Source organism: Equus przewalskii, chromosome 2 (assembly GCF_037783145.1).
Source record: "Equus przewalskii isolate Varuska chromosome 2, EquPr2, whole genome shotgun sequence".
In the NCBI taxonomy this organism is placed as follows: Eukaryota; Metazoa; Chordata; class Mammalia; order Perissodactyla; family Equidae; genus Equus; species Equus przewalskii.
Window position 1 is genome coordinate 97,646,096 of NC_091832.1, and position 16,877 is coordinate 97,662,972.

The window sequence follows — 16,877 nt, forward strand, 5'->3', positions numbered from 1 at the left end:
AATGGTTACTGTGTTTCTATCTAAGAACAATCATGGGAGTATCAGCATCCTTTTGAAGATGGCAGTCAGTGTATAGAGTCCACACTCCCAAAGCATATCACAAAATCATCTCTTACCTCTCCTGAATGACGCAAGGAGGGCAGGCACAGATATATACCAGATGCAGAACTGACTGTCTCCTTCCTCAAAGAAAGCAAGGAAAACTTTTGCTTCTTTCTCTTTCTAACATATCTGCATGGAAAAGCCAGCCCTCACCTTCCTATCCCAGCCTTGCAAACGCCTGACTTTCCACTCCCTTTAGGACAGTCTTTGGAGATGTGTAAGTTTTCTGAAACAAAAGACAGGAAGGTAAGTGCTTGGAATATAGAAAAGACTCAAATAAAAAGGTTTTTATTGTTGTTGTTATGATGATTATTATTGTTGCTGTTATTATATCAAATCTCCAATATTAGTTCTAGCATTTACAATATGTAAGGAACTTAATTTCTTGCTGGTATTAATATCGTTGTGGCTTCAGTTTTCACAGGATTTACCTTTTCAGTGCGGGTAGTATCTTTCTGTTTTATATATTTCTTTTAATTCGAATGTTATGGGCAAGCCACTTAACCAATTTCAAAGATGTGAAAAAAAGTGTAAGCTAAATTAGCTTAGCTTAGAAAACTGTAAGCAAAACGCCTGAGAAGGTTGTCAGTAAATTTTAGTTCCCTTTTGTGTACTCTCAATTTCTATACTCTTACATACTTGCTCACTTAATACAATTATTGTGAAAAATCAAAGAAAAAAATGCTTGTGTGCTCTTTGCAAAATGTAAAAGATGACAATATAGATTCATAAATAGTTTTTGACTTCTTACAAAGTTGTTCAGGTTTATGCTCACCATACTGTATGACTGAACTCCAAAAATGATCATATTGTGTGATGAACCAAGCGAATGCTTGCAGGCATGTGAAGAGAAGATCAGAGTACTGGAACACTGGAATTCAAACCTCACAGGTCTGTTGATCTCACTTTAAAAAAGTTTTATGAGTATTTCTACTGTGGAAACAAAACTAAGAGGTGTCTATATTGTAGTCCTAAAAGGAATATCACTTATTTTTCATCTTTGGAGTCAATGGTTCATTATGAGAATTTATGTTTATGAGAAGATTTTTAGTGTTTGTAATTCTTTGAGACTTTTTGCCTATTGATATGGGCCACAGCAGAAAACCAGTGATGACTAGGACAAGGTTAGCTAAAGACAAGGATTAAAAATTTATAGATTAAATAACTTTTTGAACTGTGCATAAATTTATGTGGATATACCTCTATGCACATGAACACACACACACATACACACACACATTCTCAAACAAAATAGAGCTTATGTTTAATGACATATTCATTGATAGGTATGTTTCAAAGGTACTCATTTCTGCCTACTATAATTTTAGCAACCCCATTTCATGTAACCATGTTATTATCTTACTTTTAAAAAACAATTTTCACTTTCTTGTCACTTGGAAATTTTAAAGCATATTTAAATATTTTATTACACATACATCTGAAGTAGGTGCAGCCTGTTTCAAACACTGGTTCATTGTTCCACAGGATGGAAATTTTAACAAAAGATCTATTTAAAATTACCTTCTTCAGGCACAGAGAAACGGTGTTCAGCTATCTATAAGCATTCACAGAGCTCAGCACACGCACAGTGATGTGATCATTTAGAAGTTCGGTTATGGAGTGTGTGTAAGCCAGAACAGCTCGCTCAGCAGCCCCAATCTTATGCAAAACTGACCCAGCCTGATAGCCATCAGCCAGCTCTGTGCCTAACTCTCTGTTACAGCAGCCTTCTGTTATTCTGCAGTGAAAGAGAATATCAAATCAAGTCCATATGCATATTTAAATATTTAGGATCCTATTTTGCTGGTAAAATTCCCTTTATGATATTACACATACTTAGATTTTACAAATCAGAATGGGATTCTAAAGACAAGTACTGTTTTATCTTTTGAAGCAATAAAATAATTGTGAAACTTTTGATGTTGGGTTACTGGGATAAAATATTATGTTGTACGTAGGGCCACTGTGGTTGATTTTAAGATACCATCATGTTGATATATTTATACAGACTTAACAAGAGAGAATGTTGTTTCTATGCAAAGCAAGCAGTAAGCATATAATAACAGCAATGTAATATATCACAATGAACAGAAAATGCAAGGCAAATAGAGCTTTGTAACAGTTGTATGTATAAATCTAAAATTTATCCTCTAATGTAAGTAAAATACACTTTCACTATATTCCACATTTCAGGGATATAACGATGATTGACTGTAAGCATTTAAGTTATTTGACTAAACATAAGGATTGGATAAGTAGCTATCAGAAGAAATCAAAGGAAATCATGTGAATTAGCAAACTCAGAATGCTGCATTGCAAAATAATTATATATCTATAATGATGTTAATATATTTGCCATATTTTGGATTGAATTTCTATATATTCTACCATTGGGTTTCATCAACAAAGTCATCTTTTACACAACCCGGATCACAACAAACAGTTTATATTTTTTATTCCTGGGAAATACTTTAGCTATCAAGTAGTCTGGCACATAGATTCTACAAAATATGCTGGGTTGCTTTAATTTTCCAACACCGGATAATGTTGTATATTTAAAAAATCCTTTATATTAGGTTTTTTGGTATATTAATAAATTAATCAATAGGCTAAATAAGCTCTGAAAATATAAGAAGCAGGGAATGTATAGAAATTTAACATGAATTTTATTTTTAAATTTTTTTATTTTTTTTTAATTGAGTTCATAATAGTTTACCTTGTTATGAAATTTCAGTTGTACATATTTCTGGTCTGTCACCACACAAGGGCTGCCCTTCACACCCTTTACCCACCTCCCACCCCAGCTCCCTGGTAATCACTGAACTGTTTGCTTTATCCATCTGTTTGTTTATATTCCACATATGAGTGAAATCATTTGGTGTTTGTCTTTCTCAGTCTGTCTTATTTTGCTTAGCATAATACCCTCCAGAACCATCCATGTTCTTGCAATAGGATTACTTTGTCTTTTTTTATGGCTGAGTAGTATTCCATTGTTTATATATACCATATCTTCTTTATCCAGTTATGGGACAATGGGCACTTGGATTGTTTCCATGTCTTTACTATTGTGAATAGTGCTGCAATGAACATAGGGGTACATATGTTACTTTGGATTGTTGATTTCAAATTCTTTGGGTAGATACCAATAATGGGATAGCTGGGTCATATGGTAGTTCTATTTTTAGATTTTTGAGGAATCTCTATACTACTTTCCATTGTGGCTGCACAAGTTTGCACTCCCACCAGCAGTGTGTGGGTGTTCCCTTTTCTCCACATCCTCTCCAACATTTGTTGGTTTTTTTCTTGGTAATTATAGCCATTCTGACTGGTATAAGGTGATATCTCATTGTAGTTTTGATTTGCATTTCCCTAATTATCAGTGATGTTGAGCATCTTTTCATGTGTCTTTTGGCCATCTGTAAATCTTCCTTGGGAAAATTTCTGTTCATATCCTCTGCCCATTTTTTGACTGGATTGTTTTTTTTTGTTGTTGCTATTGAGTTGTCAGTGAGTTCTTTATGTACTTTGAAGATCAACCCCTTGTCTGATAAATGGTTTGCAAATATTTTCTCCCAGTTAGTAGACTATCTTTCTGTTTTGTTCATAGTTTCTTTGCTTTGCAGAAGCTTTTTAGTCTGATGTAGTCCCATTTGTTAAATTTTCTTTTGTTTCCCCTATGCTAGTAAACATGGTATTCGAAAAGATGTGGCTAAGACCAATAACATGAATTTTCTAACATATTCTGCTAAAATAGAAACTCTCACTGTCCACATTTTTAGAAAAGATACACTTAGTCTCTACCCAACAATTTCACTGCTAGAAATTAAGACACCAATATATCTGAAAAAGTATAGTAATATATATGCAAGAGGATATTCATTGCTTCTATTATTTGCATTGGAGTGTGGATAGCTGTTGAAACCAACAAATGTTAATGAATTGAGGGCTGGTTATTAAACTTTGTTACAGTCATACAAAAAATTACTCTGGAAATGTTAAAAATAATGAGGTAGTACAAATTTAGGGCAGGAATGGGAACTTTATTGCAAAAATAATATAAATAGATAAAAATATCTTTCTGGGGCCATATCCAGGGGCCTAGTGGTTAAGTTCTGCTCACTCAGCTTCAGCGACCCAGCTTCAGTTCCCAGGAATGGACCTACACCATTCATCAGTGGCCACACTGTGGTGGTGGCCCCCATATGAAATAGAGGAAGATTGGCAACAGATATTAGTTCAGGGTGAATCTTCTTCAGCAAAAAAAATATATATGTTTTTTTCTGGAAGTATCAGTAAGAAAATGTTTTTGATAATATATTTGGGGAGAAGTACTATTAAGGTTAAGAAGCTGTGGGGTGACGTTCATTTTTATTTCCTACCTTAACGGATTGGTTGACTACTCTTAGATTTTGCATGCATTAAATCTATGACTATTTGATTTTGTTCTCCAGAGTGATTATCAGGGACAATGGGTCATTTTAATATTCTCCTTTGTATTATTATTTATTTTTAAAAGGAATAATTATTATCAAAAATTAGAAAGTTAAGATGCCAGTCCAGACCACAAACCTATTTTATTAAAAATAAAAGAAAAACACTGTAAAACTAGTGCCTTTTACGGAATCTCTGATTCAGCTCTAGAATTTTAAAAACTTGAATCTTCTATTTCTTCATCAATTAATATTTTAGAAACTTACAAGGAAGGAAAGATGCACTCACTTAACATTTTAGTCATATTGTCTGAGAAAAAATGATTACGAATATTGAAAAAGTCACTATGTTGCAGAAGTATAATGATTTTACAGATTAGAACAACAAAAATAACCAGTTTTATACAAATTGTTGGTTATCATTTCAATTCATGAATTTTACCATCTGTGTAAGTCTGACAGAATTCTGAATTCAGGCTTCTGTTTTACTAATTAAGTACATTTTAACGTTTAAAAAAGAAATAGAGAACATTTTTGCAATTGGTGACACATATTAACATGATTATATGAAACTGAACTTTTTGTACAATTATATTTTTCCTGTCTTAAGTAATTTCTAAAGGTATTTGTAACATCCTGTTGACGTTTTCCTGTTCCAATTTTGGATGAGCCACAACTAATGAAAATTATTTCTTGATTTCAATAGACATATCTTTATTAAATAAATAAATATTAACGTAAATATATACTTCATTAACTAAAGCTGAATTAGCTATAAACATTTATACAAACTTCCAACAGTTAGTTCTCGATTATTTTTTATAACAATTATCCATTACTATACCGAACTGTGAAAGGTCTGAAATTTTTACCATAATTACAAGCTAAAAAGCTAGTCTGTTATTGTTCATGGACACAAGACTTAAGACAGCTGGATCAGAGACGAATAATTTTACTACTCACGGCAAAAGTTGCAGCAAGAATTTCATGTTCATGCTGTTTCTCTATGTGCTCCAATCCCCAAAAGGCAACACAGGTGGGCTGAGATAGATAACTGCACACACAGAGGCTTGCATTACAAGAGAGAAATGCCATGAGCTGGGTTAACCTACTACTTTTATTGAAAACTTGCTCTTTGTCTGAGGGCTGGGTATTACATCAAGATTGCACATTGCAAACTGAGAAATGGACCATATAAAAAGTCATCAGGGCTTTTAATTCTACTCTCAGCATGATAGTAATAAAATGCAGGACCTTTGGAAGATTGTCTCTCATTACAATTGCTATCAATTAAGTTTCACCTGAGAGTTTTTCATTATATGACCCACACAACATTCATAGTGCCTCTATCATAAGGCATGATTGGCATATAATGAATTTCAGGTTTTCATGGGGGTGTTCTGGAAGCTCTTTTAATATGTATGATTATAACAAATGTAGTAGAGTGTAGAAAAATGTCAATGATAGGGAACTCAATTCTTTATAAATTCATTAAGAACAGGTTGAAAAAAATGTCACAAAAGGGAATTATAAACTGGTAAGTAGCACACTTAACCTAGTGGAAAGCAGCTGAAAGTAGTAGAAAATTATTTAAAATAGTAAGTACAACCCAGGTCAACAAACGGAAAGTTATGCCAAGAGATTTTAGAAGTATCTCCCGTGTCAGTTAGAGCTAGAGTTTGAAATAAGTATACAGTTGTGAAATGAAAACTATAATCCTTAGATAAAATCACTCTAGATTCGACTCAAGAAAATTAAGAACTCAAAAATTAGGAAAAATTAGATCTCTAGTAGCAGATCGATAGGTTGGATATCCATGAATGTGTTGAGGATGAAAAATAAGACAAAATGTAGAAAGAGATATAAAAAGAAAAAAATGAAAGAAAGTAAACAGAGACTATATGAGACAAATATTAGTTAAGAAATCATTTATCTGTTTTCCCTGGCCAGGCACACAGAGTTTTCATTTCACTACCTTCTGAAGAGAAAGGAATGTAAAAGACACGTATTCTAATTCAAAATGTTACTTACCTAGTAGTTATCATTGTGACTTCTCAACCTCTTATGAAAATGTTTATTAAACATTAAAATATTTAAAGTGTCACAACACTAAAACTTAAGACTAACAGGAAGCAAAATGCCAAAGTCTGTGTGATATTATCATTAAACAAAAAGCAGAAGCACTTGATTAATATAAATCTACAGTGTTTACTTAGTTAAACAGAAGGCGATAGAAAGTCAAAAGATCTTTAAACTTCCCCCTTATTTACTAAATGATGCAGAAACCCAATGCTCGTGCCAACCCTGAACTATACACTCACCTCCCTTTATTTTTCAAGTGCAATGCTTGTGAGTCACTCCTCTGCCATCTAATTTCTATATATCTATTTTCAGGTAGATACATTTGAGCTTCAAATGCAACTTAAGGGAATGCAAAAACACTAATTTTCCTGAGGAAAGTTGCAGTGTCTGGACCAAGTGGAGCCAAAACCAAAAAAGCAAATAAAAATGTAGGAATAGTTATTTGCCAAGTGGAACACCCTGGGGTTTTTCTGGTGGGGGGTGGATTTTTCATTGTGTTTGTACACAGCTTGTGACAGTTTTTATCCTAGACTATCATTTCAAGGATGTTTGCATCACAAAGAGTCTTGGAAGATAGAAGAGTTGTCTCCTTCGGGTGAAGAAGACAGATATATTTTCTGACCAGAATAATAATATCTCCCTGTGAAGCAAATGCCAGACATATTTGCGAGCAGCCTTCTTACAAGACATGGGATTTTTTTAAAGTTAGGTTCCCTCAGATGTGACACAAACACATCCATCTGGATTTGCCCTGCATCACCCTAATGAGCGGCAATGGAAACCTATATGAACATCAAGCTGAGGCTGCCTGCAGGGCTGTGAGTAATAAATTATTTTGTCTCTGACCCAGGAGTTTCCAGTGTTTTTCGGGTATCTATAAAACTATTGCAAGCTAACTTGTTAACTTGAGAGTAGGCTAAATCTCAGACCCTTTAAAGCTCTAAACACCCAGAAATGCATGAGGCAAGGCTCCTCTACACTCCTGCCCCTTTGTCCATCTTGCCAGGTTCCAAAGCCTCTTTAGGTGTCCCTGAAGAAACGCTCAAACAGCAAACAAAAAGGGAGGCATGGCGTCTGTATTATGGTGGTTGTTTCTCTACAAACTTAGGAAAACCTTATTTTCTAATGTGAATTCCTTTCAGTGCAAAAGAGGGCAAATGCAAGGTTCTCGTCAACACCCACTCCGTTTTCAAAACTCGGGTCTATGTTTGGGAGATGTGAGAGGGGAACATAAATATTCCTGTTGATGGGAGGGGTTTACATAGAAGTAATCCTGGCTCTGTGCTGGTTGTTAGCTCTGCTGACCTGATGGATATTTAGATCTCCCCCAATCCATCCCATTCCCTACCTAGTTAGGGGTCTGAATCATTCCTGGGCAGGGCTAGTGTCTGAGCCTGAACTTACTGTTTTGGGTTTAGGACCTTGGGATAGAACAATAAATGTCTGGAGTGAGCACAGCCTTTCCTTCAGGGATCTCCTTTTGGAATCTGAGAAGGAGAGAAACAGTGCAATTGAGGTTGGAGCCTGACACTCCTATGCTACTACAAGAAGAGGGATAGAAGTGATATGCCAAATCTCCAAGAGGAGAACTCAGCTTCCCGAGTTCTTTTCAAAGAAGAAATGAGGCATAGACTAGCTTTGGAGAGAAGCTAGAAGTGACTAGAGAGAAGTGTCTAAAGTTGCTGCCTCTTTCCCAGTCCCCTTGAGGTCCTCCTGAGTCCAGGAGAAATAGCAGCTCCTGAGTCTCTAAAGAGTTTTGGAGAGAACAGACAGTACATCTCACCTTCAATTGTCCTGGAGTTTCCAAGGAAATTGTCTCAAGAAGAAATAGAGATAATCATCTTAAAAACTGTTAAATGATAAGCACCTACTACTGTTCAAGATGCACAAAACCACACGGGCAAGTTTATTTTGAAAAGAAGTTGGTGATGTTTTTTAAACAGAACTTTTCTGAACAGTCAAATGGAAACTTCTTGAACTAAGTTGTAAAGGTAGCATAACTATCCATTAAACAGATCTATACAGCACATGTAAATGAAAACAAACTAAAGGACTGCTTCACTCAAAAACATAGATGCAAAACTACCAGATGAAAACTAGTAAATACATTCCAGCAGAATCATTAACAGAATAGTGCAACATGACCAAATAAGTTTTAGTTCAGGTATAATTTATATTACATATTAACGATATTAAGATTATGTCTTATATCAGTATTACAAGGGAAATGAAAACAAAAAATTTATGATTAACTCAATAAATAAAGAAAAACACTAGGAAAAAACCATATCCCTCCCCCATAAGTATAGGAGTTGAACTAAAAAAATTAAAAATCAGAAAAAAATAACCTCTAATCAAATTCTAACAGCATTGTTTCCTTTTTATTGGGGAAAAAAGGTTCATTCCCTTCAGCATGGAAATATTCTGTAATATCTCTCATTTTAAAATACACCAAAGCCATCTTTGATCCTATTTCCCTTGACAACTATAATTCACTCTCTGCTTCTCTTGATAGCAAAAGTCCTCAGAAGAGTTGTATTTCACCACCCTTTCTCTCTTGAGTTCTCTTCAATTAGCTCTGGGTACTATTCATTCCATGGAAACTTTACAAAATTATGAACAACTAAATTCCATTGTTAATCTTTGTTATTCTGTAGCATTTGTCTTTCTTATGACACTCGTGCCACTTGACATCAGGGATACCACACTTCCTGACTTTTGCCTCACTTTAGTGACTGTTCTTGAGGACTACTATTCTTTCCTCATTAATCCTCCTAGTCTGTCTCCTGAATTCTGGAATGACCCAGGATCCAGTTTTTGAATCTTCTCTCCTGTGTACTCAGGCTTTGGCTGGGATGATTCAATTTCAAGGATTTAACAACTATCTACCTGCTAATAATTCTCAATTTTATATATCCAGGCCCAGGCTCTCTCCCACACTCTAGATTCATATGTCCATCTGTCTACTAGATATTTTCAGTTAAGGTATAATTTATCATCTGAATCTCAGTGTGACCGAAACCACAGTATTGGTTTCCCACCCGAAACCTCTGCCTGATTTTATACCTCGTTATGGCAGTCTGTGGTACTCAGCTGCTAAAGAAAAATATTTGAAGTTGATGGTCACTACTTTCTCTCACATCTATAGTTCAATCCAGCATAAAATTCTATTTTATTTACCTCCTATATATGTCCTGAATTGAAGCATTCTCACCACCTCAGTCACTATCTATGGTCACTGTCATAGGCACAATAATCTCTTAACCACTATAGCATTCCGACTTCATTCTATACACTATAGTCAGAAAGATCTTTTAAAAATGATTTAGATTATGTCATTTGTTGTTCAAAACACTTCATTGGCTTCCCATTACTCTTGAAACAAAATCCAAATCCCTTAACCTTGGTGTAAGGAGGCCTTTCATGATCTGTTTTGGTTCTGTGTCTTAACTCATCTCCTGCTACTTTCTGCCTCATCATACACCCCAGCTACCATCTTACTAGTCCTCAAATACACCACGCACTCATGGACTTTGCATTTACTGTGTCTTTCGATGTTGTCTCAGTCTGCACTACTCCATGCTAAATATACAACTTTTCTCCACGTCATTTTCCAGTTTCTGTTACAGCTTTATTGTTTGCTCACCACTTTATAATACATACAATTGTACTTATTAACTTATTTATTCATTCATTTTACATATGCCTACACCACTGAAATGCAAATATTGTGGGAACAGGAAATATATCACTTTCCTTCACTACTCTATTCCCATTGCTCACACAGTGCCTAATGATATCAATTGTTCCAAAAAGTGTCCAAACGAATAAATGCAACAGAATTTAGACAAAGGTTACATCATACAGGGCCGTGATATGGAGCTTAGATTTTATTTTGAGCGTGATGGAAAGCTACTGAAAATTTTAAGTGAGTTTCAGACACGGTTTGATTTATAATTTTCAAAGATCATTCTAGCATACTTTGAGAATTGACTATCTGGAAGAAAAACAATGGAAGCAGGGAACTTAGAAAGGTAATTTAGTGCCTTGTAATATTTATTACTTAGAAAAATAAGGGTTTATAATGTTTTTATATTATACCAGAATGATTTATAAATGGATTAAAGAATTAAGTACTAAAAATAAAAGCATAAAACATAGGGAAAAAAGTGTATAAAATGTAGGGGAAAAAGTCTGTAGATATTTTTATAAAGTCACAGTAAGAAGTGGCTCTCTAAGTAAGATACTGAAGATTGGAAAAGTTAAGGAGAGTTTTGTGACATCTGCTTACATAAAGTTTCAAAATTTCTATACTGAACACATACAAATAATATTAACTTCACTGTAATAAAGATGCATATTAAGATAGCAAATTGATGCTATTCCTAGTTGAATCAATTTTAATCAAATAAAAATTTAATCAAATTATATCATTTGTTGATAAGGGAGAAGTCAAATTACAAATTCCTTATTTACAGTATAAATATATATTGGTGCAAACTTCCTGAAATAACTATTAGCAATAAAGTTATTAATAATAATAATCAATTATAAACTTAAAAAGTGCAGAAAATTTTTACATATGCAGACAATGTTTCATCTATTTATAGGAAATTTCTCTAAGGAAGAAAACAGGAGAATTAAAAATACATGTGTGAGAGAATATCTATCATAACAGTCTGAAAGGAAAAAAAACAGAAAATTAATGTATGGCTTTATTAACTAAATTAACTTTAAATTAAAATTAAAGTGTGTATTTAACAAATATATTATTATAAATTATAGAAGGGAATTGTATTCCATCAATAAATGCTTTAAAAATGAGTATATGTGGAAATGGGAATAACATTCTACTCTAACCTTTACTCATTTACAAATAATATATTTTGGGTGTTCTAAAGAGAATAAATTATAAGTTCATGATCTATACTTTTTTTAGTAATCTGTTGTCCAACTTATTTTACTCTTCTGTAGGTGTGAAGGTTCTTTTTCTTTAATAGACTTTCTTTTTTAGTGCAGTCTTTGGTTCACAGCAAAACTGAGAGGAAGGTACAGAGATTTTGCATAGAGCCCATGCACCTACACATGCACAGCCTCCCCATTTTTAATATTCCCCATTAGAGTGGTACACTTGTCCATGTGCGGGTTTTTGTGTGGACAAGTTTTCAGCTCCTTTCGGAAAGTACTAAGGAGCGATTGTTGGATCGCGTGGTAAGAGTATGTTAATTTTATAAGAAACCACCAAGCTGTCTTCCAAAGTGACACCAGCACTGAATGAGAGCTCCTGTTGTGCCACATCCTTGCTAGAAGTTGGTGTTGTCAGTGTTTTGAATTTTGGCCATTCTACTAGGAGTATAGTTGTATCTCATTGTTTTAATTGGCATTTTCTCCGGTGACATATAGTGTGGAGCATCTTTTCATTAGCCTATTTACTGTCTATGTGTCTTCTTTGGAGAGGTATCTGTTTAGGTCTTTGGTCCACTTTTAAATCAAGTTGTTTGATTTCTTATCATTTAGTTTAAGAGTTATTTTTATGTTTTGGATGGCAGTCTTTATCAGATATGTCTTTTGCAAATGTTTTCTCACTGACTCTGGCTGTTTTTACATTAATGTGTAAGCAATTACAAGTCCATATTGAAAACAACGAAGAATCTGTCATGATAAGTACATTAAAAGCAGCAAAGACAAAAACCTAATTATAATATGCTCTAACATAAGTAAAAATTATTTATATTTAATTATAAATAATGGGCTGAGCTTTCATTTTGATTGACGAAAGATAGATATTCTACAGGTGTATGGGATTCGAAATAAGGTAAAGATAAGTATTCAGGATTACAGGTCTCTCATCTGAATTATCTTCTTAGAACTGATGAAATTATATGATTTTATATCATTCTAATGTATATTCTAAATATATTTACAAATTAATATATAAAGATGCAGTAGACAGAAGCATGTAAACAAAGATCAATCTTATGGAAAAATGCATTAAATGTAAGAACCAATTTTGTTTCATTTTTGAAACTTCGGTTAACTTTTGGTGAAAATATCAGTATCAGTTATCCATCTTGTGTCATATAAGGTTGCTCTTGTGATATTTTGATGATAGCACTATTCTATAGGCAGAAACTAAATTTTTCATAAAAGATCTTGAGGAATTTAAGAACTATTGTTTCACTCTGATTTTAATGAGTGGATTTGGACTCACAGCACAAAATGATACATAATCCATATTAATAATCTTTCTTAGGAAGTAATATAACAAATGGAATAAACACATACTGCATTGAGAGTAAATTTTACTTCCCATCCAAACGTGACCTCACCCAGCCTGTCTCCTCTTGTATTCCACTGATTGTTGAATGCTAGCATCATCTCCCTGGTCAATCAAGCTTGAAACCTAGTGGTCATCCTGACTCATCTTTCTTAATCATCCTGAGCAGCTATTTAACCAACAGTTCTATTTATTCTAACTCCTCATTGTCTCATAAATCAATCTCTTTTTTTTTCTTCCCACGATCCCTGTGTCGCTGCGAGTGCTCATCTTCCCTCAAAAAAGGGGAAGAAATAACAAAATCAGCTCCTCTAGTTTAGCCTACTTGAGAATCCCTACAATGTGACTTTTCTCAGGATAATACAACATAAACTTTCAATGCAGAAAAAAAATGCCTTTTAAGCAGAAATACTTAGAATTCTATGGAAAACAATGGTGTGTGTTTTCTAAAAATGGTATTTAAAATTTAAATTTAATATGGAAACAACTTTGAATAAGTTAGACTATTCTATTTTGGTGAATTTCTGAATGAGGTACCTATATTTCTATAGAAGAAAATTTTGGAGAATTATTTAATATTCAGTGTAACAGATGATTTACTTAATTATTTTATAAATGAACTGCAAATGATGCCAAGAGGGCATTACCTCCAACAAATATCCATACCTGAAAGCTTTCTTTAAGGTTAACAAAATTTGTGTATATGGAAACACACACCAAATAATTTTTATGCAATTATTTAGATACAAAAAAATCCTAAACTATCCTCCTATGCATTTTACATTTTATGAAATACGGAAGAATAATTGCAAGTGCAGTTACTACATAGCTAGTGGAAATTTGATGCAGACAGGAAGGAATAAGTTTTGAAAAGTATTCCTTCACAATTTGGTGAAACAAAGATGTCATTCAAAAGGAGCAGCTGGTGGGGCCGGCCTGGTGGCGCAGCAGTGAGGTTCGCACGTTCCGATTCAGCGGCCCAGGTTCTCCAGTTGGGATCCCGGGGGCCAAACACGGCACCACTTGGCAAGCCATGCTGTGGTAGGCGTCCCACATATAAAGTACAGGAAGATGGGCACAGATATGAGCTCAGGGCCAGTCTTCCTCAGCAAAAAGAGGAGGATTGGCAGCAGATGTTAGCTCAGGGCTAATCTTCCTCAAAAAAAAAAAAAAAATTGTAGCAGCTAGTGAAATCATTCTAGAGCCCTAAAGTTAATCAAAGCTCCAGAACACTGTCAAGCTGGGGAAAGAAAAATTAAGTAATGCTGTTTTTTAATTAAACAATGTTAACATTATTTAAATTTGCTGAACTTAAATGTATGAAATATAAAAGAAACAATTGTTCAGTTATGTCTTGTGTTTTCACTGCAGCAATAAATTAACTTAAAGCAGCTTTCTATGAAAAAATATAGAATAGACATACTAGTTTGAACTAAATTTGTGCTTCTTAAGTATAGCGGCTTTAGGTAGATTGGAAAGATGTACTTAAAATATCTACTATTGTTTTTCCCGTAAGTCTTTTACTTTTAAATCAAGAGTTGCAGTGCAGCCATTTCCCCCACGTACTGCTCTAATCTCGGGTTGTAGAGTTCACTTTTCTCATTTAAAGGCGTGAATATACCTTCTATAAATGGCTTAGCCATCTCTAGGATCATAACGCAGCTGTCTGAAGTCTACCTAGGGCTATAAGTATATGTCTTTCTGAATCAGCTCTTCTTACTGACTGTGGTGCCCCCAGCTTTGTATTAATTTGGCCACCATTAGAGGAGGAAGACTTCTATTATCTACTGTCTCATCCATTACTATGAGTTTTCAAAATATTTTCTAAATATCAGTGACAAATAATTTCATTCTGAAGAATCGTTTAACTTGACAGAAAGAATTTCAGAACACATCAGGGCAAGAAATGGATTCTTATTTTGCAACCACACTTTGAAAAGACCAAGCGTTTATCTAGGTTGACATCCTCTTATAGGAGAATAATTACTGCATTAACTATATTGAAAAATTTATGTTTTATGAAAGATATTTAACCAAGAAGTATATTTAATTATTAAAAATAATCTTCACTTTAGCTCCATCTCAGTATATTATAAAATATTTCTAGTTACTATTATTATTTTAATTTGCATACTATAAAAATCAATTTTTTGGTGTACAGTTATTTGTATTTTTATACACGCATGGATTCTAATAGCCACAACGACAGGCAATAAACAGAACAAGTCAAACACTCCAAAGAGTCTCTCATGCTGTTCTTACATTTTTGCCATTTCTAAAATGTCAAATAAGTAGAATAAAGTATGTCATATTTTGAGTCTGGATTCTTTCACTTAGCATAACGCTTTTGAGCATTTTTCATGTTGTGGCTATGTGCTACTCCACTGAGTGGTGTACACAGTTTGTTTTTCCATTTATCCGTCAATGGGCATTTAGATTGTGTTCAGCTTTTGGAAATTATCAATAATGTTGTTCTAAAACATTTATGTTAGGTTTTTGCGTCAAGCTAAGTTTTCGATTTTGGGAGATAAATACCTAGAGGAAATGCAAATCCCAGGTGATTTTAAGTTTAAAAGAAACTACCACACTATATTTCAGATAAACCAAATCATTTGCCTTCCCAGCATCAATGAATGAGTGTTTCTCTTGCTCTGCATCCTTTTTATTTTTAGCCATTCTAATAGCTGTGGTAATGGTATCTTTTTTTATAGTTATTAATTTGCTTTTCCTTAATGACTAAATGACTAAGGATGATGAGTAATTATTTTTCATTTGCTCATTTGCTTTCCATTTATCTTCTTTGGTGAAATGTCTGTTCAAATCTTTTGCTCTTTTTTTTTGTTGGGTTGCTGGTTTTCTTATTGTTCTGTTTTGAGAGTTCTTTATATATTCTGGACACAAGTCCTTTGTCTGATATTTGTTTTGCAAATATTTTCCTCTAGTCTGTAGCTTACCTTTTTGTCCTCTTAACTGTGGCCTTCACAGAACAAGAGTTTTTGATTTCAATAAAGTCTTATTTAGTGACTTTTCTTTTATGGCTTTTGGGTGTCATATCTACGAATACTTTGCAAAATCCACAATCATAAAGATTTTTTTCCAATGCTTTCTTCGAAGAGATTTGTAATTGTATGTTTTATGTTAAGGCCAATGATCTATTTTGAGTTAATTTTTATATAAGTTGTGAGTTGTGGGTTCATTTGTTTTTTTTGTTTTATTTTTTTGCCTACAGATGCCCAGTTCTTAAAGGTCCGATTATCGACAAGAGTATCCTTTGTCCATTGAATTACCATTGCACATTTGTCAAAACATCATCAATTAAAAATATATGTATGTATCTATTTCTGGATATTCTATTCTATTCTATTAGTCCATGAGTCTTACCTTCCATCAACAACACACTGAACTACTGTACATTTACAGTATTTCTTAAAGTCTGAAAAAGTGAACTCTCCAACCTCATTATTTTTGAAATTTGTTTGGCTAGTCAAGTTCCTTTAACTTTACATATCAATTTTAATATCAGTTTGTTGATATCTATCAAGAATCCTATTGGGTTTTCATGAAGATTGCATCAAATTAATAAATCTATTTGAAGAAAATTGAGTCTTCTAAATATGAACACAATGTGTCGTTCTATGTCCTTATGTCTTCTTTGATCTGTTTCATCAACATTTCCTAGTTTAAAGCACACAGATTGTGCACATATTGTATAACATTTAGACCTAAGTATTTCACGTTTAGGGTAGCTGTTGTAGATGACATTGCTTTTTACAATTTCAGCTACTGTTTATTCCTATTATATTAGAAATATAATTTTGGTATATTGTTCTTAGATCTTTTCAACTTTCTAAGTCACTTATAATTTCTATGAGCTTTTTTGTAGATTCTTTGAGATTTTTTACATATATAATTATGGCATCTGTGAATGTGGATAGTGCTATTTCTCCTTCTCTAATCTGAACACATTTTATTTCTTTTTCTTGCCT